Genomic DNA, 15,879 nt, shown 5'->3' on the forward strand with positions numbered 1-15,879 from the left:
AAAAAAAAAAAAAAAAAAAAAAAAAAAAAAAAAAAAAAAAAAAAAAAAAAAAAAAAAAAAAAAAAAAAAAAGGCAGGGGGGAGCAGGGGGAGGGGGCGGGGGGAGGGGAGGCCCATGCTGCGACTGCGCCTCACGTCCCTTGGCTGCTGCCTCCTCTGTACACAGCCGCGTTAATACCTGGACGTGGCCTGTGCACCCCAAGGCTAGGGACCGCATGGAGTAAACCGGGCTGCTTTAGAGCTGTTCCATTTTATTTTTATTATTTTTTTTTTAGTAGGCTCCACACACCAGGGCCTGGCCAACTACGGTGCTTGAGCTCACGACCCTGAGATCAAGACCTGAACGGAAATCAAGAGTCGGAGGCTTAACCGACTGAGCCACTCAGGCACCCGAGGTGATGCATTTTGAATTGAGTTCAACGGTAACAAATTGTCTGCCACATTGAACCAAAACATAGGAAATCAGAGGGAAAGCTTCAATAAATCCTTTCACTGGGATGATACACAGCAGATTCTTAGACACGGTGTTAAACAGACATGTGCTCAGGTGTAAAGTGCTCCAAAGTTTAGAATTAAGAGGCAATACAGTGAACTGGGCCACTAGCTGTCGTTTTAGGAAGTCACTGGAGGGGGTGTGTTACAGCCGGACACACGTAGGTACACGCGTGGGACATGCAGCGCTAGGCTCCGTGTGTACACATACGTAACATACAGTAGCACCGCTAACCGTGGCTTACCATGTGCCAGTCTGTCCATATAGTAACTCGTTTATTCCTCCCAATGACCGCATGAGATACTTGCTATTCTATCACCATTGGACAGATGAGAAAACTGAGGCCCAGAGAAATGTGCCCGAAGTCACAGCAAGCAAGGCAAAGAGCCAGATTCTCACGCAAGAACCCGTTAACAACGGCTGCTTTGGGAAGAGTCGGTGCTTCGCACTATCTTGAGTACTGATGTGTAATATTCTTACCACGTTCGAGTGCTGATTCTGTAAACGCTGAGTATGAACAATTCTCTCTGCCCCCAGCCTCCGGTAATCACCCAGGATCGTTGCACCAGCCTGCCCACGGGTCCAATGGGCAGGCTCTGGGGTCGGGCCCTCCCTGCTGCCTTCACAGAGCCGCCTGGCGGCTAATCTTCCCGCTGCTCTGGGAGGCACCCCGCTCAGGATCTCCTCGAAGTCCCTTCACCTGCACCCAGGGCCTTCTCCAGGCCCCAGGACGTGCAGGCTCCTGACCCTGGATGGAGGCTAGAGGCCATCAGAGCTGGGAGGGACAAGCACCTTGCTTTTCAGGGGAGAGGTCCCCCAGTTTGAGGTCAGCCACAGCACCCCTAAGGTCACTTTCCCATTCCCTCAGTTGTCCAACACCGACTCCGTTCGCCCAGATTCCTGGAGCTGCCGCAGCACAGAAGAGTGCCTGCCTTCAGGACCGGTTGGGGGTGGGGAGACAAGAGGGGCAGTAATTGCACAAAAGGTCATGAAGTTGCAACTGAGGGAAGCGTAAAGAGCCAGCGGGAAGGGGGGGGCGGGGAGGTTGCTAGAGGGAGCTAGTGCCTGGAGGCAGGAGCCCAGCCCACCCTGGGAAGGAAATATTCAACCTCAACTCAAGGAAGGAAGGAAGGTGAAGTGAGGAGTGGGTGGGCCAAGGTGGGATTTGCATTTGGAAGAGATCACGGAGCCCCCAGGGGAGCAGAGACTCCGCTAGGGAGACTGGGTGCCCTGTGGGCCCTGCGGGTCACCGCCAGGCTCCTGCCATCCTCGGGCTCATGGTCAATGCTTATATCCACATTATTCACATCTGCACATCTGTGTACTCACTAAATTGTCTTGTAACTTCCCGGTCCCTAGGTGCACATTCCCAGCGGAGGGCAGGCAGGCGGGCGGCCCTCTGTTACAGCTTACTACCCCGACCTTCTGGGCCATTTAGTGCCACACGGTTTACATTTTTGTGCTTTTTGGTGGCGATTTCGCTGTTGAAAACAGTCGCCTGAGGGTCGTGGTGAAGTGCTGTCCGGCGTTCCTGAGCGCAAGGAGGCTGCCATGCACCTTTCGGAGAACACGCGTCGGAGGAGCTCCGTCGTCTCGAACTTGGATGTTACTGAATCAACATGTATTAAATAAGGTGTCTTTAAACAGAAACACACATAACACAGATTACGTATTGGACAGTTGGCGAAGACGTTGCGAGCCCTGCCTCTACCCTGGAGTGCGGTGTCCCGCTAACTCCCTGTTCCTCGTTGGCGGGGTGAACAGGGTACCAACACGGCGACCGAGAACGGGCTGTGTGGGCTGTGTGTCCGCAGCACGCTTTACAGTGGCCGCTCTCGGATTTAAGCCGGGCAGCCGGTTCCCCTGGACCCACATGCTCCTCATCCACCAGGGTGCCCCAAGGTGACGACTGAGTGCTGTCGTCTCTGACCACCGGTGTTCAGCCCAAGGCCCCGCAAGCAGTAAGGAAACTTTGAAAGGAGGTTGAATAAACTTTAAGACCAACTCCAAGAAAGACCCACCTCACTCAACGTGCAAACCCCGTACTGTGGAGATGCTGCCCACCAGCCAGGGCTCCAAGGCCACTGTCACCTTCCACGACAGCAATGGCAAATTGGTATCGTTTCAAAGGGCCTGGTGCTGGCCCCCCAGAGCCTTAAGGCAGGAGCTAGGAGGGGTCTGTGATCACTTAGTATTGTCTGTCACAGACGCTGGGGTGTGGGGTGGTTTGCATGCCTCCAAACAGATGCAAGTACACATTTTTTAAAATTTGTTCATTTTTTAAATAAAGATTTTTATTTATTCCTTTGAGAGAGAGAGCACGAGCACAAGCTGGGGCAGGGGCAGAGGGAGAGGGAGAAGCAGACTCCCCGCTGAGCAGGGAGCCCGACAGGGGGCTCGATCCCAGGACCCTGTGATCATGACCTGAGCCGAAGGCAGATGCTTCACGGACTGAGCCACCCAGGCGCCCAGAAGTCCACATTCTTGTGTCACCGTGACTTCAAAGGTCTCAAACTTCCAAAAAGTTAAAAACCTTTTTACAAATATGGAAAAAGCAGGGTCTGGAAGTTTTGTTTTGTTTTTTTTTAATTCTTTTTTTTTTTTTAAAGATTTTTTATTTATTTATTTGACAGAGATAGAGACAGCCAGCGAGAGAGGGAACACAAGCAGGGGGAGTGGGAGAGGAAGAAGCAGGCTCATAGCAGAANGAGCCTGATGTGGGGCTCAATCCCATAACGCCGGGATCACGCCCTGAGCCGAAGGCAGACGCTTAACCGCTGTGCCACCCAGGCGCCCCATGGAAGTTTATTTACTTCATTAAGGAGGGACCAGTAGGATCGTGGAGATGGTTGCGGGGCCGGGGCACCCCCTGGCTCAGTCGGTGGTGCACATGACTCTCGATCTCAAGGTTGTGAGTTCGAGCTCCACGTTGGGTGCAAAGTCTAGTTAAAATAAAAACAAAAAACTATACAAACAAAAAAGATGATTGCTGGGCAGAATTTGAGGAATTGGTTATTTACAGAGATCTGAAGACTGTTGGAGTAGATTGGTTGGTCCCGGGCAAACATTTAACCTGCGATTATCTTTCCCACGGCGGGGTTGTCCTTTGTCGGCTTGACAGAACCCTACAAGTTTACATGGAGATAATATCACAGACCCAGAGCCTTCAATCAACAGTCAACAGAAACGCAGACACACGCCAGAACCCCTCCGTCAAGGATCGGCCAACTTACATCTAAAAGGCCAAAGCCAGCCCTCCTCTTCATTTTTTTCTTTTCCTTTTTTTTTTTTAGGTAAAATAAACAAAACTTGAAAATTGGCATCCTAACCATTTTTAAGTGGACGGTTCAGGGGCATTAAGCACCTTCACACCGTCGTCAGCCGCCACCAATGTCCACTTCCAGAACTTTCTCATCTTCCCAAACTGACGCTCTGTCCCCACTAAACACGGCCCCGCCCCAGCCCCTGGAGCCCACCGCCTGCTCCGTCTCTAGGACCCCGACAGCTCTGGGCCCTCAGGTGAGAGGGACCACACCGTGTCTGACTGGGCCGGGCTCATTTCCCTCAGCCTCGGGTCCTCAAGGTTCGTCCACGTTGTGGCAGGCGTCAGGCTGAACGATAGTCCGTTACAGGGATGGACCACATTTTGATTGTTTGTTCACGCATCGACGGCCCCTGGGGCTGCTCCCACATTTTATCTTCCGTGAGCAACGCTGCTACAAACACAGGTGTGCGAACATCTCCTCAAGGTCCCGCTTTCAGCTCTTTGGGGCCCACACACAGATGTGGAATTGTTGGATCATAGGCTAGCTCTATTTTTAATCGTTTGAGGAACCTCCGTACTGTGTTGCAGAGCGGCTGCCCCAGTTTGCATTCCCACCAACGGCGCAAGAGGGTTCCAGGCTCTCCACGTCCTCGCCAACACTTGTGATTTTCTGATTTTTTAAAAACAGGTGTCCAAGTGGGCGTGAAGTGGTTTCTCGCTCTGGTGTTGATTTGCATTTCCCTGGTGACTGGTCATGTGGAACACCTTCTCGCGTGTGCTGGGCATCTGTTCATCTTCTCCGGAGAGATGTCTGCTCAAGCCTTGGACCAGTTTTTAACTGGGCTGCTGGAGTGGAGTTCTTTACACATTCTAGATAAAACCCAGCCACATCCATGTGCCTATTTCTTACGGTGGCTGCTTTGGAGTTTTACCTGCAGGGCCGAGGAGCTGCGTGGCCTGTGTGGCCTGCAAAGCCGTATTTCCACCTGGCTTTACGGAACCCATTTGCCCACCTCGCCTTGAATCCCTAAGCAATCCTCGGATGGGCCCGTCAAGGACCCCACGGTGTATGACCATGGAAAGGCACACCACCATCCTTCCTTACCAGCGTGGGCCATTTTCCCCGTCAGCGTTAGGGGGCCCAAGCAGAGCCCCAGGAGCTCCACTCAGTACCTGCCCCTGTCACCGTGGCCACAACACCTGGGGTGGATCTGCTCCTCAGATGTGGCTGAAGCCTGTGGGCAGGGAAGTGGGCCTGAGGACAGTGTCCCCTCCTCCAGCCCTGACCCCTACCCCCACCACCGTGCTTGGCACCTCAGTTACGTCCCTGGAAAACGGGAGAGGTCCCAAGGAGAATTAAGTAGAACGACGTGGATGAGCCGACTTCATCTGGAGGGTCCTCCAAAGGGACGGGGCGCCTCCCGGCCCCTGGGGCCCAGGCCAACTCCAGCCCTTGAGCCGGCCCCACAGTCCTTCTGGAAAGGTCCTTGTCTTCCTCCAGGGGAATTCAGGCAAAGTTTCTGAGAGCACAGGCTAGCTCTCAGGCCTTCAGACTTTGCTTGAGCAAAGGAAGCCCTCGCCCCACTCTGCCCTGGAGCCAGTATTGGCTCCAAGCGCTGGAAGGGGGTGGGATGGGAGTTTGCCTCTCGGCTCCCTGAAGGTGGGGAGGGTGACAGCCTGAGGGCCCCCAAGGAGGCTCTGGGCAGTTTCAATCCAAGCCCAGAGAGAAGGGCTACGCTCGTGTCCCTCTAAGCAGAGAAAATCCGTGGTTTTGTTACCCAAAACTTAAACTTCCCCTGCAAAGTAGCAATCCCACCCCTGAGGCGCTCACACAAAGTCCAGAACAGGAAATGTTCATGACAGCTGACAGCGCAGAGCTGGAAACAAGTGTCTATTAACCAGCAATGAAGAAACAAATTGCAGGAATACTTCTCAGCAAGAGAAGGAGTGGACAGAGGTCTGGTCCAGCCAACACTCCACGCAGAGGCTAGCAGCCAGACACAAAGGCCCCCACGGAGGGCAGCGTCGGCCAGCTGGTGAGGCTCAGTCGTCCCTGGTGCGGGCGTCAGAAGCCGGGCTGCTGCTTGGGGCCAGGAGGGTCTGTGGGAAAGGAGGGGGTGGTGGACGTATGCTGGGCTGACCGGGTGGTGCTGGACACTTGGCTTCATACAGTTGTCAAAGCGCACGGAACTGGGGCGCCGGGGATGGCTCAGTCAGTGAAGCTTCTGACTTCAGCTCCGGTCAGGATCCCAGAGTCCTAGGATCGAGTCCCGCATGATGTCCCAGCTCTGTGGGGAGTCTGCTTCTCCCTCTGCCGCTGCTACTCCCCCTACTTGTGCACTTGCTCTCTCTCTGCCAAATAAATGAAAATAAAATCTAAAAAAACCCAAAAAGCGCAGTGAACTGTGTGCATTTCATCGTGAATGAATTACAGCCCGTACAGCTCACTTTGAAGGGGAGCACCGACACACGGTGCATGTGGATGGACGCGGAAGGCATTCTGGGAAGTAGGAGGAGCCGGATCCCAAGGGCCACACCTTGGAGGATTCCATTTACAGGCAGTGTTCCAACCCCAGGCAAATCCAGAGACGGAAAGCAGGGTGGTGGGTGGCCGGGGCTGGAGCAGGGAATGGCGAGGGGCTGCTTGCAGTGGGGTCCCCCCCCTCCAGCGCGTGGGCACCGCCGTGCTGGGGGCTGGTGGGTGGGACCCTCAGGGGCACGCCTGGGGCCCGGAGGGGAAAGGAGTGAGCTGCTGCTTGGTCCAGGGACCCCAAGCTTTATCTGGCATCTTCCAGCCACAGACGGTTCGCATCTGTGTCCTTCAGCAGCTCCGGAAGGAGGCCCGGACTGGCTCCTGCACAAGGCCTTAGCAGAGCTCCTCGGGGTGTTTGCACCCTGCCCGTGGGTGACTCACCCTGACTCGGACAATAGCCACCCCGCTGATGAAGGATAGAGAGTCACGAGTGTTACAGGACATCCTCAAGGCACGCAGAAACCCTGGTGGCCTGAGTCACCACCCGGCTTGGACAGGACAGGCCAGGGGCCAGGGCCGGGGCTTCCTCAAAGCCTGTTCCGCTCAAGCCCTGGGCCCCAGCTCCAGAATTCTCCCTCTGGTCCTCCTACCTCAAGAGCCAGCCACGTGTGTCTCTGGGACGATGACATCGCTCCCTCCTGCCTCCCCCCAGCTGGACGCTGGTGCACAGGGCCCTCTGTCCCAGACGGGGGACAGGTGGACAGGGGGACAGGGGCGGTGAGGACGAGGGGCACACAGAGCAGCTGGGAGATACTGTCAACACTGTGGCTCTTAAATGGGTTGCTGAATTCGCAGATTCTCAAAGTATCAATGACATGGGTCCAGGCTGATGATGACAACGTACCTAAAATCACGATGCATCCAGCCAGTTACACGTTGGGTTAGAATTTTCTACAGAAGACAACTTCTGCACCCGTGCGCAGACGCATGTTTACTCTCTCCAGTGCGGGCAGCCTCCAGTGCCAGGGAGTCAACGGTCGCCCGCTGCACGGTCCATTTCTGCAGCGTATCCCGGAGAAGTAAACGGCAGAGACGGGCAGGCTGCTGGTTGCCAGGGCCCAGAGGACGAGGAGGTGGCCAGTGCGGAGCCACCGCTAATGGGCCCACGGCTTTATTTTGGGGTGATGAGCGTGTCCTGGAACCAGACAGAGGTGGCAGGTTCAGTGAGTGGGTGGTCTTGTGCCCTGTGAACCACCCCTCCAAAAACCCTGGGGAAGTCCTGAGCGAGGGTCTGGCCCCGGGGGGGAGGGGCTCCGAGGGGCTGGGAGAGGGGGCTCTGCAGGCACTGCTCTGAGTGGGGGTCCTGCGACCTTCCCCATTTGCCAGGTGAGAAAGCCAAGGCCGGACTGGCTCAGGGTCTCCTACGAGTGCGTGCAGAGCTTGGATGGGATACCCTGTGTGGGACCCGGGGCCTAGTGCCTCCCCGCACCTCCGTCGGGGGCCCCCAGACGCCTCTGACCCACCCCGTCCAGAGGCAGGCAGGTGAGGCTGCGCTCCATTTTCTTTCAGTTAAAAAAAAAATTACATGGTAACTCATATACCATCAAATTCACAATTAAAGCACCCATTTCAGTGGTTTTTGGTATATTCAGAGAGCCATCACCACTGCTCATTTCAGAACGTTCTCATCGCAATAGGAGAACCCCCTCCCCATGGAGGACACCCCACAGAGCTTCCTTCTGTCTGCGGATTTGCCCGTTCCGCAGACGCTGCTCGGCCTCTCGCAGCCGGCTTATCTCAGGCAGCGGAACATTCACGGGGTTTGTCTACACGGCCTCACCCCTCCTTACTGCTGAATAGTGTTCCATTTTGTGGATAGAACCCTTGCTTTCAACCGTCAGATGATGGCTATTTGGGTGTTTTCTACCTTGGGCCATATGGAAATTGCTAGTGACCGGATATTTTTTAATTTTTTTCCTTCAGTGTCCGTGGTCCTTGGTGGCTTTGCTTCGAGGAATGAGTGGTGGGCAGTGAAGCCAGGTTTGTGAGCCATAGGGAGGTACTACGAGATGCCGCCGGCGGCAGGCAGGGGGGGAGGGGGACCTGAGAGGGTTGCCATCGGCGTTTCTAAGTCTAGGGGTTTTTATGGGCTTGTTGCAGGCTGCTTTAATCTGATCAGCCCTCCCTCCACCTGTCATCCAATCAGGCTCTTATCATCTCTCTATCACGTGGGAAAGGGTGGAGGGCTCCTTCCAGGGTGGTGTAAAATCCTTTCAACAGTAGTTTCCTCTTGGGTGGGGGTGGGGGCCTTGTCCCTGCCAGCCTTTCTTCCAACTGTCCTTCATCACCACTTCGGGCCATCACTCTGGTTTTCTGGTGACGAAACGGGAGGCAGAGCCCAAGTGTGGGTGTGCATGGGAGCTGGTGGCAAACTGACCCAGGCAGGGGGACCGGCCAGTGCAAGGGCCGGGGGCTCCTGTTTGAGGAGGAGGAGAAGGCCCAGGAGGCATCTGAGGGGAGCCCCAGTTTCTCCCTGGCCCTTGTGCTCCCCACCAGCTCCAGGCCTGGCCCTCTGCGGTTAGGTTGGGTCCTGGCCTGTTGGGAGATGGTTCCGCCCACTGAGGGGCCTCTGGTGGCTTGGCCCTGTCCGGGGAGTCTTGGGGTTCCCCGCTGGTCACTCAGGGCCGGGAGTCTAGACTGTGGGTCCCAGTTCCCGGAATTCCCCACCTCTGGGGTGCCACCCGCATCCCTTGTGCTGCCCAGCTGGAAGCAGCAGGCATCCTTGACCCCTCCTTGCTAGCAGCCCTGGAGACCCTTTCGGCTCTGTCTTCCAAACAATCCAGAATCCGGCCATCCTCGCCGCCACGTGAGTTTCCCGGCGCCACCCTAGCGAGTTACCGCAAACTGGGAGGCTTCGGACATACGCAGTCTCTCACGGCTCTGGAAGCCAGAAGTCCGAAATCAAGGTGTGGCACGGCCGTGCTCCCTCTGGAGGCTCGAGAGCAGGGTCCTTCCTGCCTCTTCCAGCTTCCAGGGGCTCCGGGGGTCCCTTTCCTGTGACTGCATCCCCCCATCTGTGCCTCTGTCTTCACGTAGGCCCGTGTCTCTCCTCTTGTGACAAGATCAGCAGCCCCTGGACTTAGAACCACCCTGAGTGACCGCGACTTTTCTCAACTAGCTTATCTGCAACACCTTTCTTCTAAATAAGATCACATTCTGAGGTTCCAGGTTGACATGAATTTGGGGGGACCCTATTCAGCACGGCACAAGACCTAACACAGGTGGGAGACAGGCATACGGTTCTTTAAACAAACCCAACAACTCTCATGTCACTCCAAGTAGGAGACGGTCCCTGTGCTCCCATGAACACCATGTGATTCCTTCCTTTGGCTTCAGTGCTCTTCCCAATTGCATGGAGCATTTCTCCTGCCCCAGGACCTTTGCACTAGCTGTTTACTCTGCCAGGAGGGACCTGGCCTCCCCCAGATCTCCCGGGCCCCTCCCCCAGGGCGTTTTTCCCCATCTAACAAAGCTTATGCTTTACTTCTTACGGTGTTTACGGTCTGCCTCCGTCGCTGGAATGAGAACTCCAAGACCTAAGGGTCTCTCCAGAACCTGAGTTGGTACCTGGCCCTCAGGAAGCCCTCAGAGGATGCTTGTGTGAATGGTCATATGCGTCGGATAAGCTCCCAGACCCGAAGAAGTAGCCTTTACTAGTCCCTGCATCAGTCAGCTTCCGGGCGCAAAGAGCTTCCCGGGACATTAAGGAAGAGACCACATGCAGGGAGCTGGGGCCTTGTAAGGTCTGCAGGGTGGGGCTGGGGGGGGTTTCCCGACCAGGAGCTCTGGGTGTAGAACTCAGTGCTGGGAGCCAGCAGAAGTGGGGACAGGGGCTCCCCCAGCCCAGGTCTCTGCTTGGCCAAACCCAGGAGAAGGTACCAGCCTCCAGGAACCTGAGCCTGGCCTGTCATAACAGGTCTGGGTGTCGGGGCACAGAGCTGGTGCAGGACATCTGTCTCAGGGGACAAAACGGAGTCTGGGGTGGGGGTGAAAGGACCCCCCAGGCCCGGAGCAGAGCTGGGGCTCAGAGAGAGGCCTCGAAGCCCTGTTCCAGGCCCCACATCACCAGTGGCATGGCTCCCCCAGGGACTCAGGAGCCTCCAGGCTGGGGACCAAGTGTCCAGAGGCAGATTCCAGCCTTCTGACACAGAAGGGCGAAGCTCTTGTGCCGGTGTCCTGGGTGGGAGCTGGGGCCCTGGACGGCCACACCTACCACACCCGCCCTCCTCCCTCCCTGCTTCCCAAGAACCAGGTGTGACACTTTGGGCAACCTGCTTTTATCCTCTTTAAATTGGTTTCTCCTGTGTAAAATGGGGCCATAATCTACTAGGGAGCTTTTAACTCCCCAGCTCCTGGGTCCCGGTGGTCATGGGACAAGAGCCCCGTAATCAGGCCGGGCTGGCCAGTTGTCAGTGGGAGCAGTGTTTTTGCCTCTGGGACGGAGCTCTGAGGGCTCCTCCCGAGCCCTTCACTCTGCACGGCAGCATCTGAGACAGCCAAACACTCACCAGGGGACCCGGATGCTGGGGAGCCCCCCCCAACCCCACAGGGAGCACGTAGTGGGAGCGAGCAAGAAGTATACCCGCCCAGATTGGAGTGGCTGAGCTCTGGGAGCTGTTCGTTACTGTGGGTGACCCGGCCCATCCTGACCGACAGGCAGGGCGTCAGAGGCTGTCTGCGGATCCAGGAGCTGAGCTTACAGCACCCGGCACAGGCACATACCCGACGGATGATTCACGGGGTCAGGCGGCCGTCCAGCCCCAACGTCCGCGCCTGATGCGTTCACTCAGCTCCCTGGTGACCGGGGCCCTGCGCCCGCCCCGCCTTCACCTGCCGCCAGACCGCTTGTGGCCCCGGCTCCTCCTGCCGGCTCACTCTCCCCGGCAGCTCGCCTGGCTGCCTCCCGGGACTCAGCCCACACTCCCTCCTCCCTCCAGAGCCACTCGGTCTCTGCCCCCTGACGGCGGCCTCCTCCACCTGCAGGACCCTGCGCAGGAGGGTGGGTCCCAGCTGGCCATCATCGTGATGGCGTGGGAAAAACACGGGCCCTCATCGATTAAAAGACAAACACATCCTGTGGTCCGACGGACAGGGTCCTTGGTTGAACAAATCCACCGTAAAGACGTTTGGAGGCACAAAGGCGGGCAGATCTGACTGGACGGGAATGAAATGACGTTAGGACACTAGGGTGAAGCTCATGAAATGTGACAGGTTGTTGTCCGGTAGGAAAATGTCCTTACTCTTCACCAGAGACACAAAGTACCGAGAAGGAACGTGTCGTGCTGACTGTGTTTTACTCTAAAACTGCTTTGGCAAAGACAGAAAAAGTGAAGCAAAGTGGCAAAACGCTGCCAGTCATTGAACCTTCGCGCTGTGCGCGGGGCTGCGGGAGACACTTCACCAGAGCCTGTAGATTTTCACGACAAAGGGAAGACAGTGCATGAGTGAAACTGAAAAACACCTGTTACTGTACGCTCCTGTGTGTTTACTCCAAAGATCTTTTTATTATGGTTCCATACGTACGAAACAACGACTGCAGCACATATAGAAGGCATAACGGGGTAACACAGCCTTGAAGCCGCAGCCGGGGGGGGGGGCGCATCCCGCAGTCTCAGCCCCTGAGTCCGACGCGGCCGGCGCCCTCACCGGGCAGGCATCACGGACATGCGGGTCGTACACTCATCTAAGGGTAATTTTTACAAACGTGTCGGGCTGGGTAACCACTGTCTGTGCAAGATGCGGGGTTTTCCCAGCCCGGGAAGCGCCCGGCGCCCCCGCACTCCCCGGCCGGAGAAGCGGTCACCTGGCCTGCGTCTCTGCAGAGCAGTGCTTCGGGACTGGACCCTGGTACAGGCGGGTCATACAGAGCTCCGTGTGTCCGCCCTCTCAGAACGCATCCTTTCCGCCCGAGGCACCCACGGCATCGCCCGTTCCCTGGCTTTCGCAGCGATGCCGGCACACGGGTGATGCGTACCTGTGTGTATTCGCCCAGCTGTATATCTGGATGTGCTTTTCGGTTTTGCTTGCTTTTGAGCTTTATAAAACCGGTGTCACTGTGTAGAAAAAGACCGAAGTGTGAGCCCGTCGGTGCGGGTCAATCTATAGACAAGCAGGTAACGCTCATCACCGCGGGGGGGGCGGGGCGGGCCAGGCCGGGCCGCTTTGGATCCCAGCATAAATACGCCCCACAGACATATTGAAAATAACTATGACTAATAAATATGTTAAAATATACACAGTAGGAAGAGATACAAACTGTGACCAAAATACCATAAAACGTGTGTGTGGGATGAGAGCTCAAGCACACGGGTTTCGTATGCAGCTGAATGTAGGTTTTCGGCTCAAAACAGACTTTTGTAACTGTAAGGTGTTGTACGTCGGTCTGAAGAGATCCACAAAAAATACCTATAGAAAGAGGAATCGAAGCGTATCCGCATTGAAACGATCGGCACACGCAGGGAAGACAGCAAGGAGGAAGACAGACCGGAGGGGAGCGTGGGCGTCCCACGGCGGACCGCCCGTGCCTGCGGCCGCTGTGCGGGATTGGGTTACAGTTCCATAAACATAAACATAGATCCAGCAGTGTAGATGGACTGAACGCCTCTCGACTCGTGGAGAGGTTGGCAGACGAAATACCCAGACCCCGCTAACTGCGTGCCACCCGCTAGAGCCCTTCTGAGATTCGGGGCCCACGGCGGACAGCCCAGGAGAGAAGCGCTCCGGGGAGTCGGCGGGCCGCCCTGGGGCCTCCAGGGGCCACGGGTGCGCCAGGCCCCCCTCCCCCGCCCCTGTGCCGCCGAGCTGTCTTACAAAACTCCGCTGAGTTGTCCGTAATGGACAGACGTGCAAAATCGTTCTCGTAGGCCAGGCTCCCGTGGTCTCCCCTTCATCCCACGGAAAAGCCCAGAATTTCCTCCATTCACTTGTTCATCTCAGAATTTCTCATCCATAAGGGTGTCTTTCAATTTTTTCTCAACTTCCTAACATTGGCCCAGTTCCCTCCTTGAACAAAATCTTTTGACACCTCTTCATTTTTATAGCGCTGTGAGTCACGATTTTCCCCGTTTGACCGTCTTTTAACAATAGCACGGGGCGTGTGTCGTGCGCACTTTCCTCATTCACAGTGGCGTGGACGAGCTCCTTTCCGGGCCGCGCAGGCAGGGCGGCCGCTCCCGCCTGTTGCCCGGGCTGACCCCCCGCCGGCTCTGTCCCGGAACCCACCGTCTGTTCTGACCAAAGCCCCCGGCTGGTTCCGGACCTCAGCTGTTCGTGTCTCACTCCCATTTCCTCAGGAGTCTCTCTGGGACACGTCTGGGGCTGGGACTGCAGGGTACTTGGCATGACAGAATATGCCACTCTAGGTTCCGAGGGGGTGCAGAGAGTGGGGCACCCCTTGACCAGCCCCTCCCCCGGCACTGGCCTGGGACAGCTCCTGACGCATTCCCAAGAGCCCCAGATGGCTGCCAGGCCCCGGGGGAGGAGGAGCCGCCCACAGGGACCGCCTGGAACGGCACCTGGAATGGAGTGGGTGCCCCGCAAACACGTGTGCGGGGATGACGGCGTGGAGGCGCGTGGGCCCACGGCATGCAGCCAGCTCTGCGTGAGGACGCGGGACCTTCACTCTGCGCTGGGCGGGTAGGACAGGAAAGCTGAGGGGACCCTGGGCCGCCACACGTCTCCAGTGTGGGGTGGGGGCTGCAAGGTTGGACGTCTGTCCTACCCTCTCCTCGTCCTTGTGTTGTGCCCAGAGGGGGAGACCATGAGCCACTCACCACGGCCCCGTGGCACAGCTTTGGATGGGGAGGCTGGAAATCCGATCTCCTGCCTGGGGGTGTCGGCGGCGGCTGCTGTGCTGCGGGGCCCGCAGGGTCCCTGAGGGGGCCCACCTCCTCGCTGGGGCTGCTCCACAGCCTGGGGCGGCTTCCTCAGAGGACCTCATGTTATTCTGACTGTGGCATCCAGGGAAGAGGGTCCTGGGTCGCCCCTGCCCTGGTTCCACCTGCCAGGTGCTGTGGGGCATGAGGCCCATCGAGCGTCTGCGCCCGAGAGCTGCCTGTGGAGGCGGCCTGCTTTCCAGGCTCCGCACCCCCAGAAGCGCCCCTTCCGTCCCATGCTGACAAGCTAGCTTTGGCACGTGCTCCGAATCAGTGTGCAGGGACGTGGCTTCCACAGCCGTGGCCGCCAAGCCCCCCAACCCCCGCAGGCAGCTCTCACACCCCCAGACCCCGGGGCCCAGCCGGGCCTCGCCGCCGAGTCCACACCTGGGCAACCCTCGCGGGTACTCACCCTCCAGGACCCGCCCGCTGGGCCTTCGTGGGAGCCCCTGCCCACCCCCCACCAGCCCCGCAGACCAAGAGAGGCCAGCAGGCCTCAGGAGCTTGGCAGCGGCCTCTGTAGGACCAGGGGGAGCGCGGGCACTGCAGAAGCAGAGCGGATGGGCCTCGGCTGCGGAAGTGGCAGGTGGCACAGGGTCCGTGTCCAGGACGGGCGGGTCTGGGGGAGCTTGGGGCCCTGGCGTTCCCCTTGTGCAGTTGGAGCTGTGGGGCCGGTCAGATCTTCCAAGCCGGGAACCACAAGACCTCGAGTCTCGTGTGGTTTCCGTGGAATGTGGACTGACACACGGGTACCTGGAGAGGTGAAGTCTGTCCCCTCCTGTGGCTCAGGCCGGCCAGAGACCTCAGCAGGATCGAGCCCACCTGACCTCGGAGACAAGGTCACAGCAGTGGTGTGACTGCCACGTGAGGACACGCAGGCACGTGGAGACCCCTCAGTGGCCAGCACCACTGTCCCCCGGGCTCGGCCACCACCTGGCTGCAGGTCCGGACAGCTGCCAGGGTAGAATCGCTTAGCCGAGCCCGGGGAAGTCCGGACGCAGGACAGGAGTTGACGGGCGTCGCTGCTGGAAGCCACAAGCTTTTGGCAAGCTGTCGTGCTGTCCGGCAGGTGCCCGGGGAGAGCAGGCAGTGGGCACCAGGGTCTGTGAGCTCCTTTTATCCCTCTAGATGCACCGGGGTCCTGTCACCCTTCGCGGGCTCAGGCACCGACGGCAGAGCCGGCAAGGGCCTGATTCCCGGCTGCAGGCACAGGGTGGGCTGGGGGTGCTGGCTCTGTCCCCGGGGCTGGGGGATGCCTGGGCAGCATCACATGGCCGCCCCCCACATTCACACCCACCTGGACGCTAGAGCCACACGGGTTAGCACACCCTCAGAGCGTGGCCACCTGGGTTCCACTGCTGGGCCCCTCACCCACGGAACCCAGCCCTGGCAGCTCACTGCCCCTCTCCGAGCCTCAGTTTCCCCATCTGGAAAACGGACGCAACCACATTCCCTCCCTTCACGACACGAGGAGGATCCAAATGAGTTTGTATTTGTAAAGTGCAGAACAGGACCCGAACCAGACCGTCATGATTATTCTCTGGGGTGATGTCACCCAGAGCCCCCCAAGCCCCACAGCCTGCTCCCAGGAAAGGTGTCGGGAGAGGGCGAGGTGTGGCTGAGGTCTGAGTCCAGCCTTGTGGCACCACGATGCAGCCTGGGTGCCATGGCCCATGCTCCCATGTGTGCCCCCCAATATTTGTGTCCCCCCCACC

General features: G+C 57.8%; 1 protein-coding gene across 1 annotated transcript in view; it reads right to left on the bottom strand.

Moving 5' to 3' along the window:
- Positions 1-15,879, bottom strand: part of ULK1 (unc-51 like autophagy activating kinase 1) — a 43,634-nt gene that overhangs the window by 21,436 nt on the left and 6,319 nt on the right. The window lies entirely within an intron of this gene.

This window comes from Ailuropoda melanoleuca, chromosome 12 (genome assembly GCF_002007445.2).
Source record: "Ailuropoda melanoleuca isolate Jingjing chromosome 12, ASM200744v2, whole genome shotgun sequence".
Lineage (NCBI taxonomy): Eukaryota > Metazoa > Chordata > Mammalia > Carnivora > Ursidae > Ailuropoda > Ailuropoda melanoleuca.